The sequence below is a fragment of the Mesocricetus auratus genome, unplaced genomic scaffold (genome assembly GCF_017639785.1).
Source record: "Mesocricetus auratus isolate SY011 unplaced genomic scaffold, BCM_Maur_2.0 Super-Scaffold_4256, whole genome shotgun sequence".
Classification (NCBI taxonomy): domain Eukaryota; kingdom Metazoa; phylum Chordata; class Mammalia; order Rodentia; family Cricetidae; genus Mesocricetus; species Mesocricetus auratus.
The window spans coordinates 34,127,377-34,146,734 of NW_024429182.1; the positions used below are offsets into that span (position 1 = coordinate 34,127,377).

General features: G+C 40.9%; 1 pseudogene; it reads right to left on the minus strand.

The window, feature by feature from the left end:
- Nucleotides 1-206: 206 nt before the first annotated feature.
- LOC101828672 lies at nucleotides 207-1,496 on the minus strand (annotated as a pseudogene).
- Nucleotides 1,497-19,358: the final 17,862 nt, after the last annotated feature.

Consider the following 19,358-nt stretch of genomic DNA (forward strand, 5'->3'; position numbering starts at 1 on the left):
GAAATTTTAAGTATAACTCTGTGGCTTCATTGAATTAAGTCCCCCAGTTAAGATTTAGAAAATGCCCATGGTTTGGGCTAATAGTATTGTTGGTGTCACCTATTGTAGCCGATTGCTGAACAAAGTCTGTGTCTCAAAAAAGTGTTAAATCCATCTCAGGGTTCAGAAGAAAACAAGGGGAGTCTAAATAGCAAGTGTAGACATGTCTAGGATCCTTGTCCTTCTGGATCTTTATCATTATAAATGTTCTCTACCGTCCTCCACACTTGCAGGATATTGTCTTCTGATACAGAACAAATCACACAAGGTTCATTGGGATTCCAGGAGAAATCAGATATCTGGGCAGTGTGACCACCATGAATAAACAACAACTCTGGTGGGCCATCTTTTGCATCTTCTGGGGACAGTTCTATTCCCATTTTACTTAAATCCCAGACATTAAGCCTAGAAACCAAAAGAAAAAACCACTAGAAACCAAAATAGTCTCGCTGTGAGGTGACCACTGAACTTGAACTATTTCATCCTTATGTGACTCAAAGGAATGCAACTTCAGCTTCAGGTTTCTCAGACCCACAAGGCAACAGTCTTGTCAGCTGATCCTGTGGCAAGAATAAACTCATTATAAGGATTGAAAGACAGGCAGTTCACTTCAGCAGTGAGAGCATCGACCGAGTAGCTTGACTTGGAAGTATGGTTTGAATGAGTATCCCAAATCATAAGTTTCTGATCGTCAGCAACAGACCCAAACAGAGACTCATGGAGCAGATGCCAGGAAACGTCCTCTACTACTGCTGTATGCCCTGTGAAGATGGCCTTTGCATTCACCACTTCCCTTCTTTTTGAACAGCACTGATGTCCCATAGGCAGGTGGTACGGTCATCTGGAGCACTAAGTAAGTGCCCCCTGAGATTTGGATTCCAAGAAATATCATAACCTTCCTTCTGATGTCACAGAGACATAATGAAGACATAAATCTGGGTTGCACTCTCCAGAAGGGCCTGGTTTAGAAGGATACTTTGTGTAGTCAGAAGCAAGCACATCACTGGATGGAGTCTTTGTTGCAATGACGCAAGGGTTCTGGGGCATATATCAAGCCCTGTTTGCTTCTCCCTGTTTGCTTCTCCTTCGTGGTTGATCTTGATTTCTAGTTCAATTTTCCCACTGACTAAGCCAAAACCTCCAAATTCTCCTTTTTCACTGTCATAGTGTGTTGCATCAAACTGAGCATCATTGTTAGGAAGCTGGACACTGGCTATTACCAGGTGGTTTTGTTCCTCTAATGTATGTGTTCCCAGGACATCCTAGTGAATGCTGAAATCATTTCTTTCAGACCTGGATACATCTGGAAGCCACTGGGCAGTTAAACTAGGCCACTCAAGGGCATGGGTTACCACCAAATCATAAAGAAAAGGGGTATTCTTATTCCATATTTTGTACTTCTCATTGATCACATGTTCTTCCATGGTGTCGTCAAAGACAGCTTCCTTATCAGCCATGGTGGTAGGCAAGCTGGGAAGGGTTGGGAGATACTGGGGTCATGCGTTGCAGGAAGGGTGAAGAGGCTACAGGCCAGTTAAAAATATTTTAATGCCAAGTTCTTTTCATTGCTTTGGCTGAAACCTAGGAGAGGCTAAAGCATGTATTTGGCATCTGGGCCATCTCTGGTATACTAATTTCCCTTTGCCTAGTCGTATAGCCAAAAGCAGAACTGATCTCAACTAAGGGTGTTGCTACTAATTGTTAGTTTCCAATTACTAGTTGTTCAAGGTTTATCAAGTATTGCGACTTTAATTAGGGCCCTAAGATGTAAACTGCAGTGTCTTTAACAGACACGTTCCAATGGGGATAATTTGATGAGACAGTTCCTGTTGTATAGTAATTGGGAACCAAAGAGAGACTCACATATGAATAGTAAATTAAGATGCACAGTAGTGGCCGGGATTTATACCTGGGCTGAGAGAGGCCTTAATGACCCCATAAAAGGGAATAAGGTCATTTGTTATTTAAAGGATCATAAGATACTGCATTTCATAAGGATATTGAACACGCACAAGGTTAAAACGCTCATGGGTGATCCACATTCCCCCTTTATTTCATTATAAGCAGAACCAGAAGAGCTAACACTTCTTCATAATAAAGCCCTAAATTCCAGAGCGACCTGCTGGTGTTCTACCTCTCAAATCCCAGAGGATGGCTGCTGCTGGGCTGGGCTTTGTAAAATGTTAGTTTCATCCCTAAACTCAGCATAGGCATTGCGTCCTCCATTTTCAAACCAATTAAAGTGAACAGTTTCCCAATTTTCTGGGACAGATTGTCACATGTGGCCAAATGGGGGTACCTAGAGGTCTGAAAAAGCAGAAATGGAAAAACTGATTTTGCGATTGCTTGGTTGTGGTGAGTCTCATTTTAGGGTGAATACAAATATAAATATTTTGGCTCTACAGAGATGAGAAAATTTGTAGTAGGGTCAGAAAAGTCTCAATTATCCACCAAAACAAAGAGATAATCCTAAATATTGGCTTATTCAATGCAAAAGTGTTAGAATTTGGAATATGTTGCTGTAAATAGTCTGCATCCTTTATTGGGTTTCTCAGGCCCTTAAGAATTTGCTTTTGTTCCCTTTTCATGCACCTGAAGTTTAAGCATTATTGAAATAATACATTATGAATTATTATAAAATAACAAGATTCCATGTATCTACCCTTCAGAATTTCACACTCTCCTGGCAGTTAGTTAAGGCACAGAGAATAAGAGACTATAAGATGCTCAGCCCAAACCTGGTCATCCATTTTTCACCCTCTTTCTCCCAAGGCTTGGGGTCCACCGTTGGAAAGTGGATGGAATGATTGTAAAGAGCCAGGGTCGGTGCATGAGTGTAAGGAAGCAGTGTTCTCTGGACACAGCATAGTAGTTGCACATATGAACTCACAGAAATTGTGAAAGCGTGCCCAGACCTGGACAAGCTCAATCCAGACAAAGACCCAGGGGAGGTGGACATAAAGTATCACCCTATATGAGAAACTGTTGGCAACTGATAGATGCCAGTTCGAGAAGAGTCTCTTTTCTTTATGAAAGTGGGTGGCCTCTGGCAAGTTGACTATGCACCAAGAGAAGAGCACACATGTAAGAATTGATAGGAAACAGAAACTATATTTGATGGGCTTAAGGGGCAAAAATAAGGATGCAGAGTCGGGTGAGTAGGGACATGGGTGGATCTTGGAGGAGTGAAAGTAGGGACTGAATATGATCAAGATACATTATATGAAAAAAAGGACTAAGAAAAAAGAGAAAAATCTGACTTAAAACTATAGATTTGGTTATGGTAGATTACAAAAATACACCTCTTCCTTCAGGCACACACCTTGTGCTTGGCCTCTACATTTCTTCCCATTAAGACTATATATTTTACTACACTTTGAACAGGGGCTGGCCTAGAGGGCAGGTCTATTTAGTACAATGTGAATTTGTGGTTTGATTTAGTCAAATCAGTGCCAATCCTGTCCCTTAACAGAAGTCTTGTCGAAGATGTAAGTGACAATGGAGGCCAACAAGGATAGAAAATTAATAAATTTAATAATTTATTTAATATATTTAATAAATGATGCTGGGATAATTAACCATAAAATGTTAAATAATTTAAATTATATACCCCTTTACCTCATATATTAAAACAGATACCACATGAATTAAAGTCTGAAATGTAACAATAAGTAGTTTACAACATTTGGAACTGTATGTTTCTATTTATCTTAGTGGCTATTCCTTCCCATCTATGTCTATTTAACTTTAAATAATAATAGCCCTCACCAGTTGACATAATCTCCAACTGTGCTATACATAACGCTGTGGGAAGGTAAATGCTTTGGGATATTTTCTTTTTTTTCAATGTAGGTTAGAAACAATCTTGTTTCACATATGAATCCCAGCTCCCTCTCCCTTCCCTCTTCCCCCTCCCTCGTCACCAGGTCCCCCAGACCCCACCCAGTCTCCACTCCAATCACCAAGGAGGGTGAGGCCCTCCATGGTGGATCTCCAGGAACTGTCATTTCATCCAGGGCAGGGTCAAGGCCCTCCCCCAAGAGTCCTGGCTGAGAGAACCTCCCATATTGCGACATGGGCACTCAAAGTCTATTTGTATGCCAGAGGTAAATACTGCCCAAGGCCCCATAGATTTCCTAGGCTTCCTCACTGACACCCACATTCAGGGGGTCTGGACCTTACTGGTTGCTTTTTATTCCTATTTATCTAGTCATATAGAGCAGGAGTTCTCAACCTGTGGGTCTCAACCCTTTTGGTGGTCGCATATCAGCTATCCTGATATTCACATTGCAATTCATAACACTAACAGAATTATAGTTATGAGATAGCAACAGAATGATTTCATAGTTGGGGGTCACAACAACACAAGGAACTATATTAAAGGGTCACAGCATTAGGAAGGTTGAGAACCACTGACCTTGAACCATTTTTGAGGCCAAAAACATTTAGGTTGTTAAAATTAATAGAATCAATGCAGTAGAGTACTGCTGTACTTTTTGAATTCGAAATACCTAGCAATTCCTTGGTTCCGTATTAGTCTATTCTGCAAGTACATCTCAGGCTCTTGCTCATTCAGCTCTTTGTATACTAGTGCCAGTCTGCACTTCCACTGACAGAGAGTCTGGGAAACAGGAAAGAACCTAAGAGAGGCATGCATGGTACCCCAGAGAAGAGGAATGAGGCAAGATCTCCTGAATAGATTGGGAAAATGGCAGGGGGTTGGGGGGAGTAGGAGCTGGGAAGAAGAGAGGGGGAGAAGAGGAGGAGAGAGTAGGTCATAGGGGAACAGGAAGGTTGAGTTGGGAGTAGAAAAGGGGGAGAACACGGTGAGAAATACCATAATAGAGGGAGTCATAGGTTTGAAGAGAGATCTGGCACCAGTGAGACCTCTAGCGATCTACAAGGATGACACCAACGGGCAAGCTAAGCAATAGTGGAGAGATCACCCTAAATGCTCATTCCTGATAATGAACTTGATGATTACCTTATATGCCATCCTAGAACCTTCATCCAGTGACTGATGGAAGCAGAGGCAGACACCCACAGTTAAACACTGAACTGAATCCCTGGAATCCAGTGATAGAGAGAGTGGAGTGATGAAGAAATGGGCAAAGAATGGGCTGGCGAAGCAGCAGGTATGGCTGATGTGAACAACGGGGAGCTTTTGGACCCAGGACCGACAGCTCGGAGGCCAGCATGGGACTGATCCCGACCCCCTGAGTGTGAGAGTCATGGGGAGGCATGGGCAACCCATGGGGCCCTGGGCAGTGGACCAGTGTTTGTCCCTGGCATACAGATGGACTTCATGTGTCCATGGCATGGAGAGGGATGCTCTCTCAGCCTGGTCTCTTGGGGGAGGGCCTGGATCCTGCCCTGAGCGAGGTTACAGACTCTGGATATCCCCTATGTGGAGGGAGGTAGGAATGGGGTGGGAGGCTCAGAGGGATGGTGAGGGGTTGCAGGAGGAGGGGAGGGAGAGGGAGCTGGAATTGACATTTGAAGCAAGCTCTTTTCTAAAAAATGTAATAAAATTTTTTTCTTGGAAAAAAAGAATTTTATTTATTCTCTGTTTAGTATGACTCTTGTTGTGACCATGGATAGGATTCTCTGTAACATATCATTAGAATACACAGCTCTATCGTCTCCTTTAATTCAGTAAATAATTATTGAATAGCTACTAAGTGATAGGTACTTTGTGAGACACAATAAAGCAATGATTGAAAATCCAGTAGCCATTTATCAACTTCTAGATGGCTTCATCTCCCCCAACCAGCATCATTTCATTTCAGAGCAACACCAATTTCCACAAATCATTAAAAATGTTCTAAAATTTCACTATGGACCAACATGGTGTACTTCATGTAAACTTCATTAACTTTCCTTCTCAAATGTTGATATTATTAATATCTATTCTCATCTATTTTAAGTTCTTGCTGTGAAGATTGAATATTTCTTGTTTGTGAATGTCAGGGGCTACATAAATAAAATTAAAATTACTATACTCCTATTCCTTCAGGGCAAACATCCTTATACTTTAGAGATTATTGCTTTCTCTGATGCACCCTCCCCTCCAAAAAATAAAAATAAAAATCCAGATTATAACATTTGAGGCCTTAAACCCTCTATTTGTTCTTAGTCCATGCCACCTGCTGAGGCAGGCAGTCTTAGAAGCAAAAACAGCTGATCCCTAATTCTTAATTCTCTCCAATCTATCTCCCCTCATGCAGAAGAAGATCAAGTAGAAGACCATGGACTTAAGTCTTTACTCTTCTATTATGTCTTTGGCAACAGAGGGGATCACCCAAGACCATATACATAACCCACATTTATTCTTATTGTCAGGCAGAAGGGATGCTTCTCATCTGAGGCAAGGGAGAGGGGGGATCTTTAAAAGGTTCTAGCAGGAGGATGTCAGTGAAAAATGAAGCTAGTTTTTGGAGTTGTTGCCTAGGACAGATTAAGGAGCAATTTCCTGTCTTGGAGCTACTTGGTCCCAAATACCTGGCAGCTACTTCCCAAATAACCACACAGAAGCTTAATACTCCTTATAAATGTTTAACCAAGCTGGGCATTGGTGGCACAGACCTTTAATCCCAGCACTCTGGAGGCAGAGGCAGGCAGATCTCCGTGAGTTTCAAGCCAGCCTGGTTTACAAAGCAAGTTCCAGTACAGCCTCCAAAACAATATAGAGAAACCCTGCCTCGAAACCGTCCCCTCCCAAAAAAACAATGCTTAACCAATAGCTCAAACTTATTATTAACTAGCTCTTACAATTTAAGTTAATATATATTCCTAATTTATGCTGTCACGTGGAGGTACCTTTTCTCACTATGGTTGCCCATCTTGTTCTCTCTGTGTCTGACCTATATCTCCTGACTCTGCCCTTCTCCTTCCCATCATTCTTAGTTTGGTCTCCCTCTCTATACTTCCTGGCTAGCTACTGGCCATTAGCATTTTATTAAACCAGTTTGAGTGACAAATCTTTAAAATGCACAAGATGATTATTCCACAGCAGAGGGAAGCTTTGTTCCTGTGATAAGCACCTACCCTATGACCATTGCAGATTTGATCAGGAAAGTGGAATGGAAAGGTTACATGACAGAGAGGTAAAAGGGAAGGATATGAAAGATCCAAGCAGAACCTTCACAATCCTCAGTGTATCTGGAAAGATGGGTCCTGGTTAATGACACAGGTTACTCTCTAGAGGACCAGAGGTTCAGTCCTTAGCATTCAAGTCTTGCAGTTCACAACTGCCTAGAACTTGAGTTCAAGAGTATCTAATGTTCTAATCTGGCTTCCACAAGCCCCTGTAAACATATTCCCATGCCCACACACATGCACATGAATAAAAATAAAAATAAATCTTTAAAAAGCATGTCTTCATCTCTTGTGTTCAAAATATTCATTAATAATTGCTAACATAAGAAAACATAAATGTTTTTTCTACATTGTTAGGTTAGGAAGTGGAGAAACAATCCCAAGCATATCCAGTAGGATACATCCCACTGGGTGTTAGTTCTTCACATAAAGACAGTATAGCTGCATCTTGTAAAAAGTTTCCTTAGCCAGTCTGAAGAAAATATACAAGCAGCATATCAACTTCAGTCATTATGCTGCATAATAGATGTCTCAAATGGGATTTTCTTCTATTCAATTAGCAAAGGCAATGCCACTTGAGAAAAGTTTTTTTCTCTTTTATTTTTACTTTTGCATCTCGCTATGTAGCACAGGTTGGCCTCAAACTACTGATTCACATGTATCAGACTCCTCAGTGAAGCCCATCTTTGTGTTTTTATTAGTAAGTAAATCTTATTTCAGTTTTATACATGAAGATGAATGTAACCTACTAATCACATTCATTTACCTGTTACCTTCTCTTGTCTCCTCTCTCCTTTCCTCCTGGTCTCAAAATTTTTTTTGAAGCATGCATTTTCTTTTTTTTATCATTTTCTATTTTAATTTTAAATAGCTTGTTTTATATGTCAATCCCAGTTCCCTCTCCCTCCCCTCCTCCCGCACTCCCCTTCCCCCCTCCCTCCCACCCTATTGCCAGATCCTTCCACATAGGGGATATCTAGAGTCTGTCATTTTACTCTTGGTAGGGTCCAGGCACTCCCCTAAGAGTCCAGGCTGAGAGAGCATCTCTCTTTGTGCTATAGGCACACGGAGACAGTTTGTATACCAGGGATAGACACTGATCCACAGCTCAGGGCCCCATAGGTTGCCCAGGCCTTCTCGCTGACACTCACATTTGGGGGGTCCAGATCAGTCCCATGCTGTCCTCCCCACTGTCGGTCTGGTGTCCAAGAGCTCTCCCCTGTTCAGATCAGCTGTCTCTGCTGGTTTTGCCAGCCCATTCTTTGCCAATTTGCTCATCACTCCTCTCTCTCTGTCACTGGGTTCCTTGGGTTCAGTTCAGTGATTAATTGTGTGTTTGCCTCTGCTTCCATCAGTCACAGGATGAAGGCTCCCGGATGGTTATAGACATCAAGTTCATTTTCAGGAATGGGCATTGGAGGTGGTCTCTCCACTATTGCTTAGCTTGCCAATTGGTGTTATCCCAGAGTGACCTCGAGTGATCTAAAGGGTCTCAAAAATTTTACATAATTTAAAAAAATGTGGGTTTGGATTGAAACAAACCTATGTGATATTTGTCAGGAATTATTTATTATTTCACTTAGACTGGTGGTTTTCTGTTCCATCCATTTTCTACAGATCATGTATTTTTTAATCGCAGAATAAAACCTGACTATATAGATAAACCATTCATTCTGCACTAATTCATTTATAAGAATGTAGGATGATTCCAAAAGTTACTGAAGTGATACATTGTTTATGATTTAATAAAGCCACTGGAGATCAAAATGCAAGGCTAACCACAGCTATAGAGCCAGGCTGTGGTGATATACACCTTTAATTCCAGCAGCCATACATACTAGCTAGCCATAAAGGCCAGTCAGTGGTGACACCCACCTTTAATCCCAGAACTCAGGAGAGAGAGGCAGATGGATCTGTTAGTTCAAGGCCACACTGAGTTACATGACATTTATCCAGTCTAAAATAGCTCACAAAAAGGTGATCTCAGCACTTGGAATCACATGCCTTTAATCCCAGCACGAGGGAGGTGGAGACAGGAGTGATACGGCTGGGTGGAGAGAGGAATATAAGGTAAGAGGAGACAGGAACTCAGAGGATTGCAGTCTGAGGCTTGGTAGAGAGCAGTGCCGTCTGCATCACACTCTGAGGGTTTGTGGAGCCAGGATCATCATCCTTTCAGTCCGAGGTAGAGGTAAGAGCTAGTGGCTGGCTGCTTTGCTTCTCTGATCTTCATCTTGAACCCAGATATCTGTCCCTGGGTTTATATTATTTGTGTTACAAATTGCTATTATAAGTAGCACATCAATAAATATGAGTATGTAGCAAAGAAGGAATGTTTTCCTTGAGGTTCTGCTAAATGAACAAACTCATAGAGAGCAGGTTTCATAGCATATCCTTCTCAAATCCATGGTAGAGACGTTTGGAGTATTCTGGGGAAATGGGTTCATCCCACCTCATCTCTATATACTGAAGCATTGAGAGATAACTGGGAGTCTCTACAGCAAGGATGACAAGTTTGCCTGGTGTGGATGGAGGTTTTTATGTTTTCATAGCAGTTTTATTGACAGAACTCATAGTCATACTCAAGAGGGTTGTGATGTAAGAGACAAAAATATGTGGTCACCAAGGAGCTGTGTGACTGTGGGATATGCTTTATAGTTTTCTGTCTCAATGAAGGACTTGCTGACCCAGCTGCTGCTTGGAATGCTCTCTGCCCCTTCAGGGATCACCTCTGCTACACAGACATGGCTTATTTAAAGCCATCCCAAGGATAACCCATATTTAGTGGCTTTGACATATTATAATGGCTGGCTATCTCAGTCTGTCTGAAGGCTCCAGAGAGTTAGATCTCAAGTACCTGAAGTGGTGCTTCAAGAACTTGTACTGCCATCTCATTCTTTTGCATTCTCACTCCTCTTTACCTGAAGAAACACCCCACACACTGAACTCAATTTTAAGGATCTGGTTTTTAGAAATCTTACCAAAAGCACAAGAGAATTTGATCAGTGCCAATTTGTAGCATCAATATAAATCAAGGGTGAATGTGGGAGTAATTGCTCCTGTAATAAGCCTCAATCCACTTTTCCTGTTTAAGGGTTAGCTCTCTCTTTAGGTATGCCACAATGGAAGGAAAGGCAGAGACCCCTACAGTTGAGACCCTGTACCTGCTAACAGGCATGAATGGCTTAGGTCTATCAGTTTTTCTACAAGCAAAGTGATAGCTGTTCACTGAGTAACTGTGAAATTGAGGAAAAGGGAATTCATAATCATTCTGAAGCCTATTGGGTGCAAATAGATTGTAGTACTCCCAAATAAAACATTATCCTGATGCCCCTGTTTGACTGGTCACATAGAAACCAGTTCAGGTGCACAATACTGGCTGACTCCAGAAATTCCCTATATCTATAAAACTGCATATATCTATGGTCTGCATTTATGTAAACTAGAGTGAAGTGCCAGCTTCACTTTAAGTCCTTGCCTTATGGAGTGTGATCTATCAGGGTCGAGAAGGCCAATGAGAGGGCTCTTAAACATCAGGGAAAAAGAGTGATGGGGATGTCCTTCTGTATGCTGTGAATATATGTTTCTCTTATTGGTTGATGAATAAATTGTGATTGGCCAGTTGCCAGGCAGGAAGTATGAGCAGAGCTACCAGGCTAGGAGAATTCTGGGATGAGGAAAGGAGAGAAGAGTCTCAAAAGAGACACCATGTAGCTACTAGGATGATAGGATGCCCAGGCATTCTCCAGTAAGATAAGGCCATGTGGAAATACATAGATTAGTAGAAATGGGTTAGTAATTGAGAGAGCTAGCCAACAAGAAGCCTGAGCCAGAAGCTAAACAGTTTATAATTAATATAAGTCTCTGTGTGTTTATTTGGGACTAAATGCTAGTGGCACCTCACGGGACAGAAAGAGTTAGATATCAATGCCAAGAATGTGGAAATGCTAATTTCTAGCACAATATTCCAGAATGTCAAATACTCTCCCCTGCCCCTAGTTCTGTTTTCTGCTGAAAAACCCAGATAAATGGCTAAGCACGCCCATAAGGTTAAGGAGGCCTGCTTCCAGCAATGACTCATGTACTCTTCCACACATTGACCCAATCCTTAAAAACAACTGATTAACAAAGCTGCTTTTTTTATTAGGGTAAAATACTCCAGTCAGCCCATGGGCCTCTTTCTTTTAATAGCTATCCTCAAGGTAATCAATGACTTTTAACAGCCAGGTTCTGTTATCAATGTAGAAGAGTGGGTTTATTGATTTGACCATACTTTTCTTCACTGGGCACCAATTATTGCACTCTAAATTGTGCTACATTAGGCTGGAAACACTGTGTAATCTTGCCCGTCATTTAATGCATTCTGCTGATTGGCTTCAAGAAGCTTTATAATCACACTGTTGATTTGTGAGTTAACAATAGTCTAGATTCCACTGAGAGCTGAAGGCTCCTTCTAAAAGGTTAATAGAATAAGACATTCAAGCCATCTCACTTTTGTGAAGGTAGATGAATAGAAACTCTACAAGGCTATGTAAATCTTGCATGCATTTGTTATTCTGTTGGAAACTAGTGTGGTTCTTAAACAGAAAAACCATTGAAACAGATCCCAGAAACTCTATCAAAAATGCAGACTTTTTGATTTCATAAACATTCCTAATTTTGGAAATCATTAAAACTATTAAAAAGGCATGCCTCCACTTCTGATTAAAAATGGGGAAAAATCAAGACTCAGAATGTCATTAATATTATTAACCTGGGAATTAACCTATTGCTTAATTAAAAACAACAATATATTTTAAAATCACGGAAGAATCCAGGCTACTGGAGCAGCCTCAGGCTGGACAGAGGTTATATGATGTCCATTGTAATGACATGTTCTTATGTCCTGAATTTAACCTCTGAAGACACTTAACACTCTGTTACTGTTGTTTCTGTGACAATTCAGCATGATTGCTACAATTAAGATGTGCACTCCTTTCTAATCTGCACTTTTCTCCTTGCTGTCTGCATTCTTTATGACAATCACTAATTCAGCAAACAATTACTACATTTCTGTAACATACTAGAATACAAACTAGGGTGAAGACATACAGTGGATAGCACAGTGATGGAAATGAAAAGTATTTCCTCCTCACATTAGTTCTGATAGCACAGTAATGGAAATGAAAGTATTTCCTCCTCATATTAGTTCTATCATTCAAAGCTTTTTCCAAGAAAAAATGACTTCACTACAGCCAGAGACACATGGCCATGGATATTAAATTCACCTTGATTACTGTTGAAGAAAATTATTGTTTGGGGCCACATTCTCATCTTGACTCTCACTGAAAGCCTACTGGGTCCTCTTTTTCTTTGTCCAACAAATTTTGTATGTGTGTATGTAGTACATGTTTGTGCACATGTATGTTTGAGTACACATGTGTGTACTTGTGTGTGAAGGCCAGAGGTCGGTCAGTTAGCTCTCTTCTTCAGTCATGTTTCATTTGATTTTTTCCATTTTTCATTCTTTGATAGTTTTATACATGTGTATAACTAATTTTAGTCATTTCTCCCCTACCTACTTCTGTCAACCCCCTCCAACTATTACTCAGTTCCTAGCCCTTTCTAACAAGCCTCTCTCTGAGTTTAATGTCTTCTTTTTCTGTGTGACCTATTAGGTTCAACTGTAGTTACTTGCAATGGCATGGGTCAGAAGTTATTTGTTGGCGTATGCACACCTTAGTTTTTTTCAAATGGGTTCTGTCACTGAACGTGGACTGCCAGCAAGCTCCAGGGCTCTACCTGCCCCCCTCCCTTTCCCAGTGCTGGGACTCACAGACTCATGATTCTGTGCCCAGCTTTTTACCTAGGCGTTGTGGATTCAAACTCTGGTCCTCATGCTTGTGTGGTAAGTATTTACAAACTGACTCACCTCCAGAACCTTCTCCCAAAATATGAAGTATTAAAATTTCCACTTCAATGTGGAAACTTTGCAGCACTCTTAAGCTTAAGACAGAGAAAACTAGATTTTGTTGATACAGTATTTTGTTAGAAGAAAAGAATGCACAGTTCTGCATAGCTGGAGCTGTTGGGTCTGCACTAGAATGGTCCGAATCAAAAGTCACATTCAATGATATCTGCATGGTTAATAAACTTGAGGGTTCATATGAATACTAGAAATATCTATAGTAACCGACTCACCCTGAACTATGGGATTACTAATATATATTGTCTAATCTAGCTTTTAGTTTCTTCTCATTAAGAATCTGACAAAAACATTTTTGGTCAAGTATTTTTGGGTAATAATGTACCATGTTCTAACCAGGACTCTATTGCCAGTGTGTACCAACTGATGAAATATAGTTCACACTTCATCTCACAACATGTCTACTGGGATAGTTCCCCTCTTTGCCAAAATCCATATTGATTTCTATTTTCAGAAACTTTGTAGTCTTTTGTCAGATTCTCAGTGTACCCTGTGAGACTTCACTGTGTTCATGGGTTGCTAAGGATATCTGCACAGTGCTAGCTGTCCACTCTCTCTATAGTCTGGAGAGATGTCTATGATCTGAAATAATCCCTCAATTCTAAGGAGTACATTCTTATTCAATGTTCCCCATTATGTAATCAGCATTGTATGTGTTATGACTCTGGAGTTGACCTGGAATTAATTTTCTCATAGATGGGAAGTGTACATTTGGGGGCTTGGGGATGTCATCATTATAGAATATAAATGAATTACCAGGATCTCCCTGCAACCTAACCACATCCCAGGTAATCCTAACCTTTTGATATTTATTAGCAAGAAGTTTTTTTTTTATTAATATTTTTTTTATTTTCCATTTTAAATTTAGATAAGAAACAAGGTTGCTTCACAAGTCAGTACGAGGTCCCTCTCCCTTTCCCTCCCCTCCTCCCGTGCCATCCCCCCCATTACCCCCCCCCGTTATCCCCTCTTTCCCCCAGGGAGGGTGAGGCCCTCCATGGGGGTGCAAGAAGTTTTATGACTGTTTCCTTTCTTAATTATCCATGGGTCCTGGAGGATTGATAACATAGGCTTCACAATTCAATCTGGCCTGGAAATCTGTAAGCATATGATCAAAATTTTTATATAAGAAAATTGAAAGTAATTTAAGTCATGTCATACATATAAGATCATAAAAATCATGTAGGTTTTATATGAAAAAACTTGTGTTACATATGAAATTAGGAGGATAATAATAGTCACTGGCAGAGAAGTACATAGCTGATCCTGAGTGAGGCAGCATGGGAGTGAGTATGATTGAGGCATAGGTTATTGTTTGAGTTTTAGATTGAGTAAGATTAAGCATTATGTTGAGTATGGTTGAGTTTTAGATTGCATGTGGGTTGAGTTTTAGATTATTGTTTGAGTTTTAGATTGAGTGTGGTCCAGTGGACTTTTAGTTGAAGTATTAGGTTGAGAATGGTTGGATTTCAAACTCAGTGTAGTTGGATGCTATTCAGAATTCAGGTGGCTCGACAGTAGGGCAGTTATGTTCTCTGATTTGACCAGAATCAACTCAGACTATGCTCTTGTACCTGATTATATATACATAGGACCTCTTTCTAAAAATTATTGTTTGCTCCTATCCAAATGTTTGTGCCCATCCAAAATTTACATGCTGCTATTCCAACCTGAAGGTTGGGGCAATATAGATGAGGACTTTGGAGCATTGTTAGACTATTTACAAAAAGCCCCTTGAGAGGTTACCAGTCCCCCGTCCATGTGAGGATATAGCAAGATGATCATTGTCCACAAGTTGAGGGGCTCCCCAGACACGGAGCCTGCCAGCATCTTCACCATAGACTCTCCAGTCCCCAAAACTATGTGGATGAAATTTTATGGGGTGTTTATAAGCCAGAGAGTTTATAGTGTTTTGTTAGAGCAACCCAAATAGACTAAGTTTTGTCTGCATTCTTTCTGTCAACCACCTCTCCTTGAATAAAAACATATCATCATTCTTCAGGGTCTGGCACCCAAGTGTAGCACGTGAACTTGGCTTTGCATTGGAAATCAAAGCCTCCTGAAGGCACTCTGAGGAAGCTGCAGAGTTTTCAGCTGCCTGTGCCTCTGAATGAGTTTGGAGAAACAGATCAGTTCAAAATCACTAGCCTCTCAGCAAGAGCTGCAGGGAGATCAATTCGAAAGCCGCATATCTCAGCTGGCAGACACTATCTACACATTTGCTTCTTCACATCCTCTTCTCCACATGTCCCCGTCTACTCACTCAAACAGCTATTAACAATAACTCCAAGAAGCAGTGGGAACTAATGACAAGTCTCATCCCCTCCGTTTAATAATGCAGTCCTAATTCTCATGTTTTCATTATCCCCTGGCACCAAACCATTTCCATTTGCACACCAAAGCAATCTCCCATATCTTTAGTGTTAATGTCAGCTTGATCTGCACTGATCACTTTCATTAACAATATACATTTACAGGGTAATGCGATCCAAAACCAGATGCTTCCTAGATAAACTATTCATTGTATTGACAAAAAGACACAAGCAGGAAGGTTAAAGGCCCTTGAAGTTTTCCATTTGCCAAAGGGGAAAATAAAGAATGACTCATTAATGTTGTTATTCATTCAACGAACATAGTGGCTATGATTTAGGCATGTGATAACTAATAGGACACAATGACAAGAAAATATGACACAGACTCTAAAGTGGGTGACAACCTCCTTGTGACTAGGGTTAAAACTCCATATTTAGAAAAATGGACATGTGAGTCCTAGATCCGGATTTGGGTCTCATAAGCTGTGGTCTGTGTCATGGAGGGGCTGGCATAGGTTCACTGGCTACAGACCAAAGAAGAAAGGAAGATCCCAGCAACAAAGAAGGCTAAGTGTAGTGTTAAGCCTACACAACTGAGGTGATTTCAGAAGGGGTTTGTACAGGCTTGCTATAGCTGCTGTAACAACTTCCATGCTGCCCCTGGCGTCTGGGGCTTTGTGTGCAATCCTTAGTGCTCCTAAGAGCACAGAAACACTGTACTGGTTTGGGATTTCCTCCCATGGTTTTCTCTCCATGAGTCTGATTCTATGTCCTAATGTTCCTTCAAAGAAGGCAGTAGTCACACTAGAATGGGACCTATAATAATGACTTCATCTTTAGCTGCAGAATATGCTGAGGTCCTTCATATGCAGAAACACACACTTACACAAGTACACACACACACACACAGACACACACACACACAGATACACAAAGTGCCTGAGTGCAAGTGGGGGTAGGCAGGGTGCAAATATAACCAAGGTGCAATAATACATACACATGAAAATGTCATAAAGAAACCTGCTTTTTTGTGCACTAAAAAGTAATGAAAACATATTTTGAAAGGCCATGTGCTAAGGTATTAAGGATTATGACTTAGAAATATGATTTTTGAGAGCCAAAATCCAACTGCTAGTAGAGCAGGGTAAAGAGACAGAAAGAAATTGACAGTAAGAAGAAATGCAGAACCAAGATGACCCAGGATGCAGGCAAAGTTTGGGCAGAGTTCCCAGGCACTGGCATGTTGAGCACTGTTGTGAACGCTGCTAAGATGGGCAATCTGATGGGAAAGTCCTGTGTATATGTCAATAAAGCACTGTTGGCCAATAGGGAAGCAAGATAGGTGGGACTAGGAATCGAGGAGGACTCTGGGTAGGAGAAACACATGGAGTCAAGATGTAGATGCCATAGGGGTAAAAAGTCCAGACCTTTTCTCCGGTAAGAGAAATACTTAGAATAACAATTATGGGGTAAATACTTAAGTCAGAGCTAGCCAGTATAAAAAAAAAGCAAGGCCAACAGCTTCATAATTAATACAGCGTCTTGTGTGTTATTTGGGGACTACAATGTGGCAGAGCCCAGGCAACTGGTGGGGAAAAACCAAAATGGCTGGCAAGGAAAAGGCTTCTCTCAACAGCAATCCATTCTGTGAGTGAGACTAGCACCTTTTGTGGTGGTTTCCTGAGAAGCCTAATAGGGATTTTATGGGTTTACCCCAAGGCTGTTTACCCAACCCCCTTTTCATCTGAAACCCCAGGATTTTCTCAACTTCAGCCACTCGCAGGTTCTCAAATCCTAGGAGCTACTGTTGGCTCGATAACCTAGGATAGTTTCTGTCTTAAAATGTAAAACATGTTCTTCCCTTCACTGTCAGGAGGCAAGTTCTGGATGGTCTCCTGTGTGAAAGTCTTCTTGTGTTCTTCTCCATTTTAGCATCATCTAGAGTTCATGGGCTAAGAAATTCCATTCTGAGACTGTCCTACTGTTTAATCTCATTTGGGTGCTACAGGCAGACTCTGTCCTAATACTTTGTGGTACTGACACATTGCACCATTCCATCTGCACTCCAGGTCGCATCTTAAGTGGCTGCTCTATACTCCAGCTTTGTTGACATAATTCCAAGAGAAGACAGTGATGCTCAGCGTGTGATCTGAAGGTTAGCAGCATCAGCACCACCTGGGAAACCCATTAGATGTGCATATTCTACCCACACATTCATATCACTCCCAGATGTATAAAATCAGAACTCCTGGGGGTCAGGTCCATATTTGTGTGTCACAGCCCAAGCAGTGGTTTTGATTTCCAGATCACTTCCGTTTATCACTTGATCTGGTGCACTGGCTTCCTAGCTCATGTCCTTCTCTCTTCAACATAGAAGAACCAGAGGGGCCACTTCAGAACTTAAGAAGTATCATTCCATTGCTTTGCTTAAAATTTACAAAGGCTTTCTATTGCATTTAGAATATAAACAAAATTCTCTTCTTAACTTGGGAGACTTCTTCCTACTCCACCTTTCCCCTTTGCTTAGCACACTCCAGGGATGCTGGCATTTTATTGACGGAAGATATTAAGGCATTTTTTTCCCTTGTATCCATAGTACCTGACATATAAAAGAGACATTCACTATTCATGCATAAATCATTTCATTAGTGAAGATATTCGTATTTGTCTTATCCAATGTTTAAGATTTTGCTGAATTTAAATTTGCTTTTTCTTAGGTTTGTCTATTTAAATTCTAAAGAGTCTCACAGCCTAACTCTTTCCTTTCCTTTTCTCTTTACTTACATTTTTTGATGGGCCCAAGCTCCATGCTTGTGATTAATTTAGTTAACCATTGGTAAACTCCACAAAATACTCACAGCACATATAAGTTGTACTACAAAAGTTCTCATCCCTAGAAGCTGAAAATCATACATGCGAATAGCCTCATTAAAAAGCCTGTGGATGGTTTCAGAAATGATTCCGTGGTTAAGAAGGTCTGCTGCTATTGCAGAGGACCCAAGTTGGTCCCAGCAAGTACACGGTGGCTTCTAATTGTCTGGAGCTCCTGTTCCAGGGGATTTGATGCCCTATTCTAGCTACCATATATAGCATCAGACAGATATTCTCTCACACACACAGACACATGATCATATATAATTTGTAATTTATTTACATGAAGATAACCATTGAACGGAGTCTCTGAAACAAAGAAATTATTGTCCAAGGATATTGTTGGTAGAGGAATAGTGTGTGCAAAGACACTGGGCTACCAAAAAGGCTAAGAGAGGTTCAGCGTATTTTGGTCCTGGGAAAGAGAAGGAGTCCAAGAGGCTAAGGAGGTAGGAGAGAACACACCTATGGGGTGAACTCTGCAAATCTAGATTTTAATGTGTGAGCAGAAAACTGAAACATGGACAGACACTTGGAACGGTCCATCCACTGTTTTTTCTCAGCACACTGACTTGAGGTAGACAATCAGCATCTTGATTAAATAGAATTTGCAATCAGCTGTTTCTGAATGAGGAAGAATTCGATAAATTCTAATGAGACCATAATGTAAGCAAAAGAAAAATCAGAAGGGATAAGAATGAGGAAAACAACAAAACAGCATCAAGACAGGATGCCAAAGCATCAACTGAGGGCAAGTTGGGAAATACCATGAAAATTCCAAAGAACATCACCAGAGCCTCGACTGAGACCTGAAAGAGCAGGAGAGGAAGTGATGGTGCCACAATGGCTGTGATTAATCAGGTCTAGCACAGGGACATATGTCATTAGCATCTGTACCACTCAGCAATGGAAGCATCCCTCATAACTTCAGCATTGTCAACATTCTAAATTCCATTACGTCTCTAGAAGCCAATGCTCTCACAGTACGATGTCCTGTACTTTTCTAAGGATAAACTAATTAGTAATGACTGCTATTTGGTAAATGCCTTCATAGGCATATACAGAGACTGTCT